Consider the following 20,167-nt stretch of genomic DNA (forward strand, 5'->3'; position numbering starts at 1 on the left):
AAAAAAAAACTTCCTCAGACTACTTTTCCTCCTACTTCAGCCAATACGATTACCACTTTTGGGCCGGCGATACTGTCATGATCCCAATGGCAGGGGATCACAAAAGGACAAGCACACAAAAAACAGAACAAGCTCTAGGGTGATGGAAACTGAGCTGACCGCGATCCTGAACCTAATTCACAACACTAGCAGCAGCCGGGGAACGTGCCTACGATGATTCTAGACGTCTCGCGCCAGCCGAAGGACTAGCTTCCCCTATTAGAAGAAACAAAGACCTCTCTTGCCTCCAGAGAAACACCCCACAGAAATAGCAGCCCCCCACATGTAATGACGGTGAAATGAGAGGAAAGCACATACGTAGTAATGAAAACAGATTCAGCAAAATGAGGCCCGCTAAAACTAGATAGCACAGGATACAAAAGTGAACTGCGCGGTCAGCGAAAAACCCTACAAAAAACCATCCTGAAATTACCTGAACTCATGTGCCAACTCATGGAACATGAGGAGTAATATCAGCCCACTAGAGCAACCAGCAACAAGGAATCACATAACTGCAAGCTGGACTAAAACAAAAATAAAGCAAAACGTGGAACAGGAAAATCAAAAACTTAGCTTGTCCTGATGATCACAGAAGCGGAAAGCAGAGGTAACAAGACACACTGATTACATTGATCGCCGGCGAGGAAATGACAAGAAAGCCAGGTTAAATAGGAAACTCCCATATCCTGATAGAACAGGTGGACACCAGAGACCGCAGAGAACACAAGTCACCCAGTACCATCTGTAACCACCAGAGGGAGCCCAAAAACAGAATCCACAACAGTACCCCCCCCTTGAGGAGGGGTCACCGAACCCTCACGAGAACCACCAGGGCGACCAGGATGAGCCCTATGAAATGCACGGACCAAATCAGCAGCATGAACATCAGAGGCAACCACCCAAGAATTATCCTCCTGACCATAACCCTTCCACTTGACCAAATACTGAAGTTTCCGTCTGGAAACACGAGAATCCAAGATCTTCTCCACAACATACTCCAATTCTCCCTCCACCAGCAGCGGAGCAGGAGGCTCAAGCGAAGGAACAACAGGTACCTCATACTTCCGCGACAACGACCGATGGAACACATTATGAATAGCAAACGATGTCGGGAGATCCAAACGAAACGACACAGGGTTAAGAATTTCCAAGATCCTATAGGGACCGATAAACCGAGGCTTGAACTTAGGAGAAGAGACCTTCATAGGAACAAAACGAGAAGACAACCACACCAAGTCCCCAACACGAAGTCGAGGACCCACGCGGCGACGGCGATTAGCAAACTGCTGAGCCCTCTCCTGGGACAACTTCAAATTGTCCACCACATGACTCCAAATCCGATGCAACCTATCCACCACCATGTCCACTCCAGGACAATCAGAAGGCTCCACCTGACCAGAGGAAAAACGAGGATGAAACCCCGAATTACAAAAGAAAGGAGAAACCAAGGTAGCAGAACTAGCCCGATTATTAAGGGCAAATTCGGCAAGCGGCAAAAAGGTAACCCAGTCATCCTGATCAGCAGAAACAAAACACCTTAAATAAGTTTCCAAGGTCTGATTAGTTCGTTCCGTCTGGCCATTCGTCTGAGGATGGAATGCAGACGAAAAGGACAAATCAATGCCCATCTTAGCACAGAACGTCCGCCAAAATCTAGACACAAACTGGGATCCCCTGTCAGAAACAATGTTCTCCGGAATCCCATGCAAACGAACCACGTTCTGAAAAAACAGAGGGACCAACTCAGAGGAGGAAGGCAACTTAGGCAAGGGGACCAGATGAACCATCTTAGAAAAGCAGTCACACACAACCCAGATGACGGACATTTTTTGAGAGACAGGGAGATCCGAAATAAAGTCCATGGAAATGTGCGTCCAAGGCCTCTTCGGGATAGGCAAAGGTGACAACAATCCACTGGCCCGAGAACAGCAAGGCTTAGCCCGAGCGCAAACTTCACAAGACTGCACAAAAGAACGCACATCCCTCGACAAGGAAGGCCACCAAAAAGACCTGGCCACCAAGTCTCTAGTACCAAATATTCCAGGATGACCTGCCAACGCAGAAGAATGGACCTCGGAGATGACTCTACTGGTCCAATTATCCGGAACAAACAGTCTTTCAGGCGGACAACGATCAGGTTTATCCGCCTGAAACTCCTGCAAAGCACGTCGCAAGTCTGGGAAGACAGCCGACAAAATCACCCCATCCCTAAGGATACCAGTGGGCTCAGAATTTCCAGGGGAATCAGGCACAAAACTCCTAGAAAGAGCATCCGCCTTCACATTCTTTGAACCTGGCAGGTATGAAACCACAAAATCGAAACGGGAAAAAAACAGTGACCAACGAGCCTGTCTAGGATTCAGACGCTTGGCAGACTCAAGGTAAATCAGATTTTTGTGATCAGTCAAGACCACCACACGATGTCTAGCACCCTCAAGCCAATGACGCCACTCCTCAAATGCCCACTTCATGGCCAAAAGCTCCCGATTACCAACATCATAATTCCGCTCAGTGGGCGAAAACTTTCTAGAAAAGAACGCACATGGCTTCATCACCGAGCAATCGGAGCTTCTCTGTGACAAAACCGCCCCCGCTCCAATCTCAGAAGCATCAACCTCAACCTGAAAAGGAAGCGAAACATCTGGCTGATGCAACACAGGAGCAGAAGAAAACCGGCGCTTAAGTTCCTGAAAGGCCTCCACAGCCGCAGGAGACCAATCAGCAACATCAGCTTCCTTCTTAGTCAGATCCGTCAAAGGCTTAACAACACTAGAAAAATTAGTTATGAAACGACGATAAAAATTAGCAAAGCCCAAGAACTTCTGTAGACTCTTAAGAGATGTAGGCTGCGTCCAGTCACAAATAGCTTGAACCTTGACGGGATCCATCTCAATAGTAGAAGGGGAAAAAATATACCCCAAAAAAGAAATCTTCTGGACTCCAAAGAGACACTTTGAACCTTTTACAAACAAAGAATTGGCCCGCAGGACCTGAAACACCTTCCTGACCTGCTGAACATGGGACTCCCAGTCATCAGAAAAAAACAAAACATCATCCAAATACACAATCATAAATTTATCCAGATATTCACGGAAAATATCGTGCATAAAGGACTGGAAGACAGAAGGAGCATTAGAAAGTCCAAAAGGCATCACCAAATACTCAAAATGGCCCTCAGGCGTATTAAATGCGGTTTTCCACTCATCACCCTGCTTAATCCGCACAAGATTATACGCACCCCGAAGATCAATCTTAGTGAACCATTTAGCCCCCTTAATGCGAGCGAACAAATCAGTCAACAATGGCAAAGGATACTGATATTTGACCGTAATCTTATTCAAAAGACGGTAATCTATACAAGGCCTCAAGGAACCATCTTTTTTGGCCACGAAAAAAAAACCTGCTCCCAAAGGAGAAGAAGATGGACGGATATGTCCCTTTTCCAAGGACTCCTTAACATAATCCCGCATAGCAGTATGCTCTGGCACTGACAGATTGAACAAACGACCTTTAGGAAATTTACTGCCAGGAATCAAATCTATAGCACAATCGCAATCCCTGTGAGGAGGAAGCGAATTGAGCTTAGGCTCCTCAAAAACATCCCGATAATCAGACAAAAATACAGGAACCTCAGAAGGAGTAGATGAAGCGATAGAAATCGGAGGTGCATCATCATGAACCCCCTGACATCCCCAGCTTAACACAGACATCGTTTTCCAGTCCAAGACTGGGTTATGAGTTTGTAACCATGGCAGACCAAGCACTAAGACATCATGTAAATTATACAGTACCAGGAAGCGAATCACCTCCTGATGAACGGGAGTCATACGCATGGTCACGTGTGTCCAGTACTGAGGTTTATTCATAGCCAAAGGTGTAGAGTCAATTCCTTTCAAAGGAATAGGGACTTCCAGAGGCTCCAGACTAAACCCACAGCGGTTGGCAAATGACCAATCCATAAGACTCAGGGCAGCGCCTGAATCCACATAGGCATCGACGGAAATGGCTGATAATGAACAAATCAGAGTCACAGACAGAATGAACTTAGACTGTAAAGTACTAATGGCAACAGACTTATCAACCTTTTTTGTGCGTTTAGAGCATGCTGATATAACATGAGCTGAATCACCACAATAAAAACACAACCCATTTTTTCGCCTATAGTTTTGCCGTTCACTTCTGGACTGAATTCTATCACATTGCATTGTCTCAGGTGCCTGTTCAGAAGACACCGCCAAATGGTGCACAGGTTTGCGCTCCCGTAAACGCCGATCAATCTGAATAGCCATAGTCATAGACTCATTCAGACCTGTAGGTGCCGGGAACCCCACCATAACATCTTTAATGACCTCAGAAAGGCCATCTCTGAATTTTGCAGCCAGAGCGCACTCATTCCACCGAGTAAGCACCGACCATTTCCGAAATTTCTGACAATATATTTCTGCTTCATCTTGCCCCTGACAGAGAGCCAATAAAGCTTTTTCAGCCTGAATCTCTAGGTTAGGTTCCTCATAGAGCAAACCCAATGCCAGAAAAAACGCATCCACATTGAGCAACGCAGGATCCCCTGGTGCCAATGCAAATGCCCAATTCTGAGGGTCACCCCGCAGGAAAGATATTACAATTTTGACTTGCTGAGCAGGGTCTCCAGAGGAGCGAGATTTCAAAGAAAGAAACAACTTGCAATTGTTCCTAAAATTCAGAAAACTAGATCTATCTCCAGAAAAAAACTCTGGGATAGGAATTCTAGGTTCAGACATAGGAGCATGTACAACAAAATCTTGTATATTTTGAACCTTAGCAGCAAGATTATTCAGGCTGGAAGCCAAACTCTGGACGTCCATGATAAACAGCTGAGGTCAGAGCCATTCAAGGATTAAGAGGAGGTAAGACGCAGCCAGGCTGCAATTAAGGCTAGGCAGCAAACTCTGAGGGAAGGGAAAAAAAAAAAAAAAAAACTTCCTCAGACTACTTTTCCTCCTACTTCAGCCAATACGATTACCACTTTTGGGCCGGCGATACTGTCATGATCCCAATGGCAGGGGATCACAAAAGGACAAGCACACAAAAAACAGAACAAGCTCTAGGGTGATGGAAACTGAGCTGACCGCGATCCTGAACCTAATTCACAACACTAGCAGTAGCCGGGGAACGTGCCTACGATGATTCTAGACGTCTCGCGCCAGCCGAAGGACTAGCTTCCCCTATTAGAAGAAACAAAGACCTCTCTTGCCTCCAGAGAAACACCCCACAGAAATAGCAGCCCCCCACATGTAATGACGGTGAAATGAGAGGAAAGCACATACGTAGTAATGAAAACAGATTCAGCAAAATGAGGCCCGCTAAAACTAGATAGCAGAGGATACAAAAGTGAACTGCGCGGTCAGCGAAAAACCCTACAAAAAACCATCCTGAAATTACCTGAACTCATGTGCCAACTCATGGAACATGAGGAGTAATATCAGCCCACTAGAGCAACCAGCAACAAGGAATCACATAACTGCAAGCTGGACTAAAACAAAAATAAAGCAAAACGTGGAACAGGAAAATCAAAAACTTAGCTTGTCCTGATGATCACAGAAGCGGAAAGCAGAGGTAACAAGACACACTGATTACATTGATCGCCGGCGAGGAAATGACAAGAAAGCCAGGTTAAATAGGAAACTCCCATATCCTGATAGAACAGGTGGACACCAGAGACCGCAGAGAACACAAGTCACCCAGTACCATCTGTAACCACCAGAGGGAGCCCAAAAACAGAATCCACAACAATTACTACCATAAGGTAGACCATACTCTGTATTCCCTTACCTCTATTTATGTGCTTTTTTATCTGCTCCATTTTAACACCATTTCTTATAATCTATGACATTTTTTCCTTTTCATCTTTTCAATTCTCTTGTTTCCCCACCTAATCACTACAACACCATCGCACTTTCACAAGCGGTTTCAGCATGAAAGCCAGATAGCATTATTTAGTTATATCATATGTAGAATATGTGATATACTTAAAACGTGTACCTATGTTTTCTTTTGTTTATATATTTTTTTATATTTTGATTTTAATATATTTTTCTGTTATGTATGAACAGATTGTCTTCCTGACAGACTCGTGCCTGAGTCGAAACGTTGTTTGGAAACCACTCTTTTGCACAAGATAAATTTAAAAAAACTTTGAAAGCAACAGTTCTGTCTTCAGGTTTTTGGAGTGTGCCAGGGTTAGATCTTTTGTAAGGTCTTGAAGAAAGGCTTCAACTTCTGTCTCCCTACTCACCTTAATAATTTTAATATCATCAAAGATTTACATCTCTTTGGTCATTAGTTGATCTTTAAGAAAATCTTTGCACGCCAAATGTCGGATGCACCCCCTACAGAAGAAACTGATGGTTTCTCATCTACTTCCCTCTCAAGTCAGGAACAACAAGCCCTGGAGATTTTGGAAGAATTGGGAAGGGAAAATTGGCAAATGAGGGTCCCATCAGGCCCCAAATGGGGGAAGAAATCTCTCAGACCTAAATCCATGAATATGCCACCCTTACAGACTTGTCCCGCCGTCAAAGTTTTTATTGACATGGTGACACAAGACATTATGACATTACCGGAAACACCACAAATTTATATGTCAATTCTGAAGAAAGACAGGAACTTAGGGTATGTGCCCATGTTGCGGAAAGTCCTGCGGATTTCTCTGGACTGATTAGGGTAAATCAGCAGGTAAACAGCACTGCGGATTACCTGCAGAATTACCGCAGATTTACCCTTTTTTTTAGCAGATTTTGTGCGGATTTCGCCTGCAGTTTTACACCTGCGGATTCCTATTATGGAGCAAGTGTAAACCGCTGCGGAATCCGCACAAAGAATTGACATGCAGCGGAATATGCAACGCTACGTTTCCGCACGTTTTTTCCGCAGCATGTGCACTCATCTCTATCCTGGTATGCATGGCTCCCCGTCCTCGTATGCATGGCTTCCCGTCCTCGTATGCATGGCTGTCCGTCCCTGTATGCATGGCTCCTTATCCTCCATCATTGTATGCATGGTTCCCCATCCCTTTCCTTGTATGCATGGCTCCCCATCCATGTCATTGTATGCATGGTTCCTATAAAAAAAAAATAGGGATTTTTGTGTTACTCACCGTAAAATCCTTTTCTCTGAGACGCTCATTGGGGGACACAGGATTGTGGGTGTATGCTTCTGCCGCCAGGAGGCTGATACTAAGTAAACATAAAAAAAGGTTAGCTCCTCCTCCGTCGTATACACCCTGACACGGGCCGAAGGCAAAACCAGTTTGGTGCAAAAAAGCAGTACGAGAACAAATATAACAGTCAGCATTAATACAGAAAAAACATGTCTAGAAAACGACCCTATCGACTGATAAAGTCAAATAACAAAAAAGAGCCATCTGGCTACTAGGGAGGGAGCTGTGTCCCCCAAAGAGCGTCTCGGAGAAAAGGATTTTACAGTGAGTAACACAAAAATCCCTATTTCTCCTTCGCCTCATTGTGGGACACAGGACTGTGGGATGTCCTAAAGCAGTCTCTGGGTGGGAAATTGACTCACCAGACTAATATCCAGGCATCTGCTGCGCCTATAGGTGCGCTACCGCTGCCTGAAGAATCCTTCTACCCAGGCTTGCATCTGCAGAAGTCTGAGTATGGACATTATAGTGTTTGGAAAAGGTATGCAAACTGGACCAGGTTGCTGCCCTGCAAACCTGTTCTGCCGAAGCCTGGTGCCGAAGCACCCAGGAAGCCCCCACTGCTCGAGTGGAGTGAGCTCTGATTCCGGCCGGAACGATCATGCCCTTGACGCGGTAGGCCTCCTGAATAGCTGATCATATCCACCTTGCTATGGTGGATCTTGAAGCAGCGAGCTGTTATGGCTGGCAATCAGGCAACACAGCGTGCAGTAATCAGCGCACATACAGAGATCTGGCAATAACCAAAAACAATAGGACGAGCTCTGAGACGTGGAATCTCTGTAGACTGCAGTACCTGATCTATCCTCACACAACTATAAGCAGCAGTGGATTGCGCCTATCAACTACCTATGCAACTCGGCACTGCCTGAGGAGCTGACTAGCCTGAAGATAGAAATACAAGCCTGACTTACCTCAGAGAAATACCCCAAAGGAATAGGCAGCCCCCCACATATAATGACTGTTAGCAAGATGAAAAGACAAACGTAGGAATGAAATAGATTCAGCAAAGTGAGGCCCGATATTCTAGACAGAGCGAGGATAGCAAAGAGAACTATGCAGTCTACAAAAAACCCTAAAACGAAAACCACGCAAAGGGGCAAAAAGACCCACCGTGCCGAACTAACAGCACGGCGGTGCACCCCTTTGCTTCTCAGAGCTTCCAGCAAAAGTTAATAGCAAGCTGGACAGAAAAAACAGAAAACAAACTAGAAGCACTTATCTAGCAGAGCAGCAGGCCCAAGGAAAGATGCAGTAGCTCAGATCCAACACTGGAACATTGACAAGGAGCAAGGAAGACAGACTCAGGTGGAGCTAAATAGCAAGGCAGCCAACGAGCTCACCAAAACACCTGAGGGAGGAAGCCCAGAGACTGCAATACCACTTGTGACCACAGAAGTGAACTCAGCCACAGAATTCACAACAGTACCCCCCCCTTGAGGAGGGGTCACCGAACCCTCACCAGAACCCCCAGGCCGACCAGGATGAGCCACATGAAAGGCACGAACAAGATCTGGGGCATGGACATCAGAGGCAAAAACCCAGGAATTATCTTCCTGAGCATAACCCTTCCATTTGATCAGATACTGGAGTTTCCGTCTAGAGACACGAGAATCCAAAATCTTCTCCACAATATACTCCAATTCCCCCTCCACCAAAACAGGGGCAGGAGGCTCCACAGATGGAACCATAGGTGCCACGTATCTCCTCAACAACGACCTATGGAATACATTATGTATGGAAAAGGAGTCTGGGAGGGTCAGACGAAAAGACACCGGATTGAGAATCTCAGAAATCCTATACGGACCAATAAAACGAGGTTTAAATTTAGGAGAGGAAACCTTCATAGGAATATGACGAGAAGATAACCAAACCAGATCCCCAACACGAAGTCGGGGTCCCACACGGCGTCTGCGATTAGCGAAAAGCTGAGCCTTCTCCTGGGACAAGGTCAAATTGTCCACTACCTGAGTCCAGATCTGCTGCAACCTGTCCACCACATAATCCACACCAGGACAGTCCGAAGACTCAACCTGTCCTGAAGAGAAACGAGGATGGAACCCAGAATTGCAGAAAAATGGAGAGACCAAGGTAGCCGAGCTGGCCCGATTATTAAGGGCGAACTCAGCCAACGGCAAAAATGACACCCAATCATCCTGGTCAGCGGAAACAAAACATCTCAGATATGTTTCCAAGGTCTGATTGGTTCGTTCGGTCTGGCCATTAGTCTGAGGATGGAAGGCCGAGGAAAAAGATAGGTCAATGCCCATCCTACCACAAAAGGCTCGCCAGAACCTCGAGACAAACTGGGAACCTCTGTCAGAAACAATATTCTCAGGAATGCCATGTAAACGAACCACATGCTGGAAGAACAAAGGCACCAAATCAGAGGAGGAAGGCAATTTAACCAAGGGCACCAGATGGACCATTTTAGAAAAGCGATCACAGACCACCCAAATGACCGACATTTTTTGAGAAACGGGAAGGTCAGAAATGAAATCCATCGAAATATGTGTCCAAGGCCTCTTCGGGACCGGCAAGGGCAAAAGCAACCCACTGGCACGTGAACAGCAGGGCTTAGCCCTAGCACAAATTCCACAGGACTGCACAAAAGCACGCACATCCCGTGACAGAGATGGCCACCAGAAGGATCTAGCAACCAACTCCCTGGTACCAAAGATTCCTGGATGACCGGCCAGCACCGAACAATGAAGTTCAGAGATAACTTTACTAGTCCACCTATCAGGGACGAACAGTTTCTCGGCCGGACAACGATCAGGTTTATTAGCCTGAAATTTCTGCAACACTCTCCGCAAATCAGGGGAGATGGCAGACACAATGACTCCTTCCTTGAGGATACTCGCCGGCTCAGATAACCCCGGAGAGTCGGGCACAAAACTCCTAGACAGAGCATCCGCCTTCACATTTTTAGAGCCCGGAAGGTATGAAATCACAAAATCAAAACGAGCAAAAAATAATGACCAACGGGCCTGTCTAGGATTCAAGCGCTTGGCAGACTCAAGATAAGTAAGGTTCTTATGATCAGTCAAAACCACCACGCGATGCTTAGCACCCTCAAGCCAATGACGCCACTCCTCGAATGCCCACTTCATGGCCAGCAACTCTCGGTTGCCCACATCATAATTACGCTCAGCAGCAGAAAATTTCCTGGAAAAGAAAGCACATGGTTTGAACACTGAGCAACCAGAACCTCTCTGTGACAAAACCGCCCCTGCACCAATCTCAGAAGCATCAACCTCGACCTGGAACGGAAGAGAAACATCAGGTTGACACAACACAGGGGCACAGCAAAAACGACGCTTCAACTCCTGAAAAGCTTCCACGGCAGCAGAAGACCAATTAACCAAATCAGCACCCTTCTTGGTCAAATCGGTCAATGGTCTGGCAATGCTAGAAAAATTACAGATGAAGCGACGATAAAAATTAGCAAAGCCCAGGAATTTCTGCAGACTTTTTAGAGATGTCGGCTGAGTCCAATCCTGGATGGCCTGAACCTTAACCGGATCCATCTCGATAGTAGAAGGGGAAAAGATGAACCCCAAAAATGAAACTTTCTGCACACCGAAGAGACACTTTGATCCCTTCACGAACAAGGAATTAGCACGCAGTACCTGGAAAACCATTCTGACTTGCTTCACATGAGACTCCCAATCATCTGAGAAGATCAAAATGTCATCCAAGTAAACAATCAAGAATTTATCCAGATACTCACGGAAAATGTCATGCATAAAAGACTGAAAAACAGATGGAGCATTGGCAAGTCCGAACGGCATCACCAGATACTCAAAATGACCCTCGGGCGTATTAAATGCCGTTTTCCATTCATCTCCCTGCCTGATTCTCACCAGATTATACGCACCACGAAGATCAATCTTAGTAAACCAACTAGCCCCCTTAATCCGAGCAAACAAGTCAGAAATCAATGGCAAGGGATACTGAAACTTAACAGTGATCTTATTAAGAAGGCGGTAATCAATACACGGTCTTAGCGAACCATCCTTCTTGGCTACAAAAAAGAACCCTGCTCCCAATGGTGACGACGATGGGCGAATATGTCCCTTCTCCAGGGACTCCTTCACATAACTGCGCATAGCGGTGTGTTCAGGTACGGACAAATTAAATAAACGACCCTTAGGGAATTTACTACCAGGAATCAAATCGATAGCACAATCACAATTCCTATGCGGAGGTAGGGCATCAGACTTGGACTCTTCAAATACATCCTGAAAGTCCGACAAGAACTCTGGGATGTCAGAAGGAATGGATGACGAAATAGACAAAAATGGAACATCACCATGTACTCCCTGACAACCCCAGCTGGTTACCGACATAGAGTTCCAATCCAATACTGGATTATGGGTTTGTAGCCATGGCAACCCCAACACGACCACATCATGCAAATTATGCAGTACCAAAAAGCGAATAACTTCCTGATGTGCAGGAGCCATGCACATGGTCAGCTGGGCCCAGTACTGAGGCTTATTCTTGGCCAAAGGTGTAGCATCAATTCCTCTCAACGGAATAGGACACCGCAAAGGCTCCAAGAAAAATCCACAACGTTTAGCATAATCCAAATCCATCAGATTCAGGGCAGCGCCTGAATCCACAAACGCCATGACAGAATATGATGACAAAGAGCACATTAAGGTAATGGACAAAAGGAATTTGGACTGTACAGTACCAATAACGGCAGAGCTATCGAACCGCCTAGTGCGTTTAGGACAATTAGAAATAGCATGAGTAGAATCACCACAATAGAAACACAGTCTGTTCAGACGTCTGTGTTCGTGCCGTTCTACTTTAGTCATAGTCCTGTCGCACTGCATAGGCTCAGGCTTACTCTCAGACAATACCGCCAGATGGTGCACAGATTTACGCTCGCGCAAGCGACGACCGATCTGAATGGCCAAGGACATAGACTCATTCAAACCAGCAGGCATAGGAAATCCCACCATTACATCCTTAAGAGCTTCAGAGAGACCCTTTCTGAACAAAGCCGCTAGTGCAGATTCATTCCACAGAGTGAGTACTGACCATTTCCTAAATTTCTGACAATATACTTCTACATCATCCTGACCCTGGCATAAAGCCAGCAGATTTTTCTCAGCTTGATCCACTGAATTAGGCTCATCGTAAAGCAATCCCAGCGCCTGGAAAAATGCATCAACATTACTCAATGCAGAATCTCCTGGTGCAAGAGAAAACGCCCAGTCCTGTGGGTCGCCGCGCAAAAAAGAAATAATAATCAAAACCTGTTGAATAGGATTACCAGAAGAATGAGGTTTCAAGGCCAAAAATAGCTTACAATTATTTCTGAAGCTCAGGAACTTAGTTCTGTCACCAAAAAACAAATCAGGAATCGGAATTCTTGGTTCTAGCATCGATTTCTGATCAATAGTATCTTGAATCTTTTGTACATTTACAACGAGATTATCCATTGAGGAGCACAGAGCCTGAATATCCATGTCCACAGCTGTGTCCTGAAGCACTCTAATGTCTAGGGGAAAAAAAAGACTGAAGACAGAGCTAAGAAAAAAAAATGATGTCAGGATTTCTTTTTTCCCTCTATTGGAAATCATTGGACGGCTCCTTGTACTGTTATGGCTGGCAATCAGGCAACACAGCGTGCAGTAATCAGCGCACATACAGAGATCTGGCAATAACCAAAAACAATAGGACGAGCTCTGAGACGTGGAATCTCTGTAGACTGCAGTACCTGATCTATCCTCACACAACTATAAGCAGCAGTGGATTGCGCCTATCAACTACCTATGCAACTCGGCACTGCCTGAGGAGCTGACTAGCCTGAAGATAGAAATACAAGCCTGACTTACCTCAGAGAAATACCCCAAAGGAATAGGCAGCCCCCCACATATAATGACTGTTAGCAAGATGAAAAGACAAACGTAGGAATGAAATAGATTCAGCAAAGTGAGGCCCGATATTCTAGACAGAGCGAGGATAGCAAAGAGAACTATGCAGTCTACAAAAAACCCTAAAACGAAAACCACGCAAAGGGGCAAAAAGACCCACCGTGCCGAACTAACAGCACGGCGGTGCACCCCTTTGCTTCTCAGAGCTACCAGCAAAAGTTAATAGCAAGCTGGACAGAAAAAACAGAAAACAAACTAGAAGCACTTATCTAGCAGAGCAGCAGGCCCAAGGAAAGATGCAGTAGCTCAGATCCAACACTGGAACATTGACAAGGAGCAAGGAAGACAGACTCAGGTGGAGCTAAATAGCAAGGCAGCCAACGAGCTCACCAAAACACCTGAGGGAGGAAGCCCAGAGACTGCAATACCACTTGTGACCACAGAAGTGAACTCAGCCACAGAATTCACAACAGCGAGCCCCTTCCTGTGACCCTCAGGAAGGACAAACAGCGCATCAGTCTGCTGAAAAGGTGCCATCCGAGAAATGTACCTCCTAAGTGCTCTCACTAGGTCTAGCGTATGGAGATCTTTTTCCACACGGTGCGTTGGCGCCGGGCAAAAAGAAGGTAAGACAATATCCTCGTTAATGTGGAACGAGGAAACCACCTTTGGCAAAAATGAGGGTGCTGGCCTGAGCACCACCTTATTCTGATGGAACTGTAGAAACGGAGCCCGGCAGGATAGAGCCGCCAGCTCTGATACCCGCCTAATGGAAGTTATGGCCACCAAGAACGCGACTTTCCAGGAAAGATACGTCAAAGAGACGTCCTGAAGAGGCTCAAAAGGAGCTTTCTGCAAGGCACTTAGGACCAAGTTAAGGTCCCAAGAATCCAGGGAGGCCCTGTAAGGTGGTACCATGTGAGTGACTCCCTGTAGAAAAGTTTTCACCTGTAAATTGACGGCGATCCTGCGCTGAAAAAGAACCGATAAGGATGATATCTGTCTTCTGAGGGTACTTGGTAAAGCCCAGAATCCAGGCCGGATTGGAGAAAAGGAAGTATGTTAGGAATGGAGTAACGTAGTGGGGGAAGACCACGCTTTCTGCACCATGAAAAGAAAACCTTCCAGGTGTGATGATAAATACGTGCGGAGACGGATTTGCGGGCGCTAATCATGGTAGCGGCAACCTTTTGTGAGAACCCGGCCTGCGTCAGAATCCAAGATTCAGGTAGATCGGGCCCTGAGATAGTAGGTCTGGGCGCTCTGGAAGTCGCCAAGGAACCTCGGTGAGCAGCTGCACTAGGTCTGCGTACCATGACCGATGAGGCCAATCTGGAGCAACCAAGATTGTTGGAACTCCCTCTGTCTTGATCTTCCTGACTACCTTTGGGAGCAGCACAAGAGGGGGAAATAGGTATGGGAGACAAAACTAGGTCCAAGGTAGAACTAACGCGTCCACGGCGATTGCCTGTGGGTCCCGATACCGGGCGACAAACTTGGGTACCTTGGCATTCATTCCAGAAGCCATCAGGTCTACGTCCGGGGTTCCCCAGCGATGACATATTTGCTGAAACACCTCGGGATGGAGAGACCACTCCCCGGATGCAAGGCCCTGACGACTGAGAAAATCCGTAGCCCAGATTTCCTCGCCCAGAATGTGGACTGCTGAAATCACAGAGTGGTTCTTTTCGGCCCAGTCGAGGACCTGTTTTACCTCGTGCATGGCCGACCTGCTGCGAGTACCCCCTTGATGATTTATGTAGGCCACCGCTGTGGCATTGTCCGATTGAATCCGGACAGGGAGGCCTGCTAGAAGAAGATGAAAATGTAGCACCAGCCGAAACGCCCGAATCTCCAATAGATTGATCGGGAGGGTTGACTCTCTTGAGGACCAGCGTCCCTGGGCTGTGTGGTGGCAAAACACTGCTCCCCAACCGAGAAGACTGGCGTCTGTCTGACTACCAGCCAATGGGCTGGGGGAAAGGGTTTCCCTTGTCGTAGAGAAGAGCTCGTTGACCACCATGCAAGAGCCTGATTAACCTGGAGAGACAGACGGCACCTGAGGTTGAGAGAATACAGATTCTTGTACCATGCTGCCAACAGTGCATGTTGGAAAGGATGGAGATGGAATTGCGCAAAAGGTACTGCCTCTATTGCCGCCACCATCCTTCCTAAAACCCTTATGCAGAATCGGATTGTATGGTAGGTTGGCCGGCGAATGATCCTCACCTCTTTGCAGAGGGTCAGGACCTTGTCCCGGGGTAGGATTGTCAACCCTTGTGTTGAAGTTCATCCCTAGAAAAGAGATTCCATTTGAAAGTGATGAATGTTGACAAACTTGTTTAAACTTTTTAGGTCCAGAATGGGCCTTACGGATCCGTCTTTTTTGGGAACCATGAACAAGTTGGAATAAAACCCCTGAAATCTCTCTTCCTTTGGGACTGGAATGATGACCCCGCAGAGCCGAAGGGATTCTACAGTTCTGAACAAGGCTTGGACCTGGGATCCTTAAGTGGGAAGACGGGAGGGAAAGAACCGGCATGGGGGGAGACTAAGAAACTCTATTTTGTACCCTGAGGACACTAGATCTCTTACCCACCTGTCGTGAACCACTGAGAGCCATGACTAATGAAACAAGAGTAGGCGACCGCCTACTCTGTCGGAGGCGATTGGATACCGCCTCCAGTCATTTGGCTGAAAACCTATGGGACCTAGATCCCCTTGACCTTGGTAGCTGGGACCACATTCCTCCCAATGGGTTGGCCCTGTAGGAGATCTGATGAACTGTGTCCTGATTAGGTCGACCTGGGCCATCGGGGTTTGACGCTGGGGTCCACCTGGGGTTACGAAAGGATTTGAAACGAGCCTGAAACTGGCGACGAAAGGGTTGTTTAATCTTTTGCTGTGGGAGAAAATTGCTTTTCCCCCCTGTGGAATCAGAAATGAGTTGATCCAGTTTTTCCCCAAATAATTTACCACCTTGATATGGGAGAGTTGTAAGGGATTTTTTCGAGGTAGAATCCGCCCACCATGTTCTCAACCAAAGGGCCCATCTAATGGCAATTGCGTTTGCGGCAGCTAAAGCCGCACCATTCGCTGCATCCAAAGATGCATTGGTCAGGTAGCTCCCAGCTAGGGCTATCTGATTTGACATCTCTGTTAACTCCGCTGGTAGGTCCCTCTCCTGTAGAGCCTTAGTTAAAGTTTCTGACCAAGATATCATGGCCTTAGCTACCCAAGTCACCGCAAAAGAGGGCGAGAGGGCCGAACCTGAGGCCTCGAAAACTGAACGGGCCAAACTTTCTATGAGCCGATCAGTTGGATCCCTAATAGAGGAACCGTTGGGAAGGGATAACAGTGTGTTGGAGGCCAAACGAGAAACCAGTGGATCTACCGACGGGGATTATGCCCACTTCTTACGCAGCTCAGGGGCGAAAGGGTATCTTGTATTTAGAGCCTTTTGTCCCGAGAACCGTCTGTCTGGACGCTGTCTATGCCATTGGACTAAGTCCTCAAACTCAGGGTGAGTGGAAAACACCCTATGAGGCTGCTTGATCCTTTTGAACGATACCTTATGACTCGAGGCCAAGGTAGATTCGTCCTCTATAAATAGAATAAAGAATGTAACTTGGGGAGCTGCGCTTAATCAGGTCTTTGCTGCAAATTGGAAGGACACTATCACCCTTTTTGCCCGTTATTAAATTAAATACATGCAAAATTCATATTTGCGCAAAAAGACCAGATGTTGGAAAATTCCCTGCAAGGTATATATATAAATGCACAAACCTAAAAAGAGTATACAAATTAACGCAATATATTCAATGTATTCAATGCCGTCTGTTATTCGTTTACCTGTGTGTCAGAATAATGCTGCAGAGATGGTGGTTCCAGACATAAGAGATCCTTGTAGTGTCCACTAGTTTTTAAGTGCCCAATTCCACGAAGCGGAAAAAGCTTCCTTACTGATGGGGCGCCGTCCCGGCCGGTGACAAACGCCCCTAATGTTGGTAACACAGCGTTTCCTTAACGTGGAAACATACCCTAACATGATGTCCCCCCTGGGACAAAGTAAACAAGTAAAAAAAAAAATCCTAAATAAAGGGAAAAAAAATATATATATATATATATTGTTCCAATAAATACATTTCTTTATCTAAATAATAAAAAAACAATAAAAGTACACATATTTAGCATCGCCGCGTCCGTAACGACCCAACATATAAAACTGTCCCACTAGTTAACCCCTTCAGTGAACACCATAAAAAAAGAGGCAAAAAACAACGCTTTATTATCATACCACCAAACAAAATGTGGAATAACACGCGATCAAAAGACGGATATAAAACAACATGGTACCGCTGAAAACGTCATCTTGTCCCGCAAAAAACGAGCCGCCATACAGCGAAAAAAAATAAAGTTATAGTCCTCAAAATAAAGCGATGCAAAAATATTTTTATATAAAATAGTTTTTATCGTATAAAAGCGCCAAAACAAAAACAAATTATATAAATGAGGTATAAATGAGGTATCGCTGTAATCGTACTGACACGAAAAATAAAACTGCTTTATCAATTTTACCAAACGGGGAACGCTATAAACCCCCCCAAAAGAAATTCATGAATTGCTGGTTTTTGGTCATTCTGCCTCACAAAAATCGGAATAAAAAGTGATCAAAAAATGTAAAGTGCCCGAAAATGGTACCAATAAAAACGTCAACTCATCCCGCAAAAAACAAGACCTCACATGACTCTGTGGACCAAAATTTATAGCTCTCAAAATGTGGAGACGCAAAAACATTTTTTTGCAATAAAAAGCGTCTTTCAGTGTGTGACAGCTGTCAATCATAAAAATCTGCTAAAAAACCCGCTATAAATAGTAAATCAAACCCCTTTCATCACTCCCTTAGTTAGTGAAAAATAATAAAATAAAAAAAAGTATTTATTTCAATTTTCCCATTAGAGTCAGGGTTAGGGCTAAAGTTAGGGTTAAGGGTAAAGTTAGGGTTAGGGCTAAAGTTAGGGTTGGGGCTAAATTTAGGGTTGGGGCTAAAGTTAGGGATGGGGCTAAAGTTAGGGTTTGGATTACATTTACGGTTGGGATTAGGGTTAGGGGTGTTTCAGGGTTAGGGGTGTGGTTAGGGTTATGGCTGGGATTACGGTTAAGGGTGTGTTGGAGTGTGGTTAGGGATATGGTTGGGATTATGGTTAGGGACGTGTGGTTAGGGTTATGGTTAGGGTTGGGTTTGGGGGGTTTCCACTGTTTAGGCACATCAGGGGCTCTCCAAACGCGACATGGCGTCTGATCTCAATTCCAGCCAATTTTGCATTAAAAAGTCAAAAGTCAAAAATTGGGGGCGAAAAATAATTTTTGTGAAAAAATATTTTTTATTTTTACGGCTATACATTATAAACTTCTGTTAAGCATCTGGTGGGTCAAAGTGCTCACCACATATCTAGATAAGTTCCTTAGGGGGTCTACTTTCCAAAATGGTGTCACTTGTGGGGAGTTTCAATGTTTAGGCACATCAGGGGCGCTCCAAACGCGACATGGCGTCCTATCTCAATTCCAGTCAATTTTGCATTGAAAAGTCAAACGGCGCTCCTTCCCTTCCGAGCTCTGCCATGCGCCCACACAGTGGTTTACCCCCACATATGGGTATCAGCGTACTCAGGACAAATTGCACAACAACTTTTGGGGTCCAATTTCTCCTGTTACCCTTGGTAACAATAAAACAAATTGGAGCTGAAGTAAATTTTTTGTGAAGAAAAGCTAAATGTTCATTTTTTTTTAAAAACATTCCAAAAATTGCTGTGAAGCACCTTAATAAACTTCTTGAATGTGGTTTTGAGCACCTTGAGGGGTGCAATTTTTAGAATGGTGTCACACTTGGGTATTTTCTATCATATAGATCCCTCAAAGTGACTTCAAATATGATGAGGTCGCTAAAAAAAAAAACGGTGTTGTAAAAATGAGAAATTGCTGGTCAAATTTTAACCCTTATAACTCCCTAACAAAAAAAAATTTGGCTTCCAAAATTGTGCTGATGTAAAGTAGACATGTGGGAAATGTTACTTATTAAGTGTTTTGTGTGACATATCTGTGTGATTTAAGGGCATGAACATTCAAAGTTGAAAAATTGCGATATTTTCGCCAAATTTCGATTTTTTTTTCACAGATAAAGGCAAGTAATATCAAGGAAATTTTACCACTATCATGAAGTACAATATGTCACGAGAAAACAATGTCAGAGTCACCGGGATCCATTAAAGCGTTCCAGAGCTATTACCTCATGAAGGTACAGTGGTCAGAATTGTAAAAATTGGCCCGGTCATTAACGTGCAAACCACCCTTGGGTGTAAAGGGGCTAATAGCATCCAGCAGCTGTCTGCCTAGCTTTCGATAGTTAGATTTTATAGGGGGACTCTATGACAATTTTTTTCTGGAGTCCCCCTGTAAGCTAGCCAGTAAAGGCTAAGCCGACAGCTGTGAGCTGATATTAATAGCCTGGGAACCTTTACGGCTATTGGCTCCTTCCCAGAATATTAACATCCGCCCTCAGCTTTCTTTCTGCTGGTTATGAAAATTATGCGGGAGCTCACACGATTTTTTTTTCATATTTTTTTTTATATTAAGAGTTGCTGTTTGACTATAGCCTATGTAGGTTCATTCTGTTAATGCTCCTACATAGGCTGGTGACAGTGTGTGTGTAATGAGTAATGAGTGTGTCTGGCTGACAACTTGTCGTTACTACTTTAAAAAACATCTTTATTTTAGCTCAAAAAAGCATTCATTGCTGTCTAAAAACGCATGCAAAAAAAATGCAGACAAAACCGTGGCAACAACGCACTAAAAATAGCGGTGTAAGGCTACTTTCACACTAGCGTTTTTTGCAATACGTCGCAATGCGTCGTTTATGGGAAAAAACGAATCCTGCAAAGTTGTTTGCAGGATGCGTTTTTGCCCCACAGATTAACATTAGCGACGCATTGCGACACATTGACACACGTCGCAACCGTCGTGCGACGGTTGCGCCGTG

This window comes from Ranitomeya imitator, chromosome 2 (assembly GCF_032444005.1).
Source record: "Ranitomeya imitator isolate aRanImi1 chromosome 2, aRanImi1.pri, whole genome shotgun sequence".
Classification (NCBI taxonomy): Eukaryota; Metazoa; Chordata; class Amphibia; order Anura; family Dendrobatidae; genus Ranitomeya; species Ranitomeya imitator.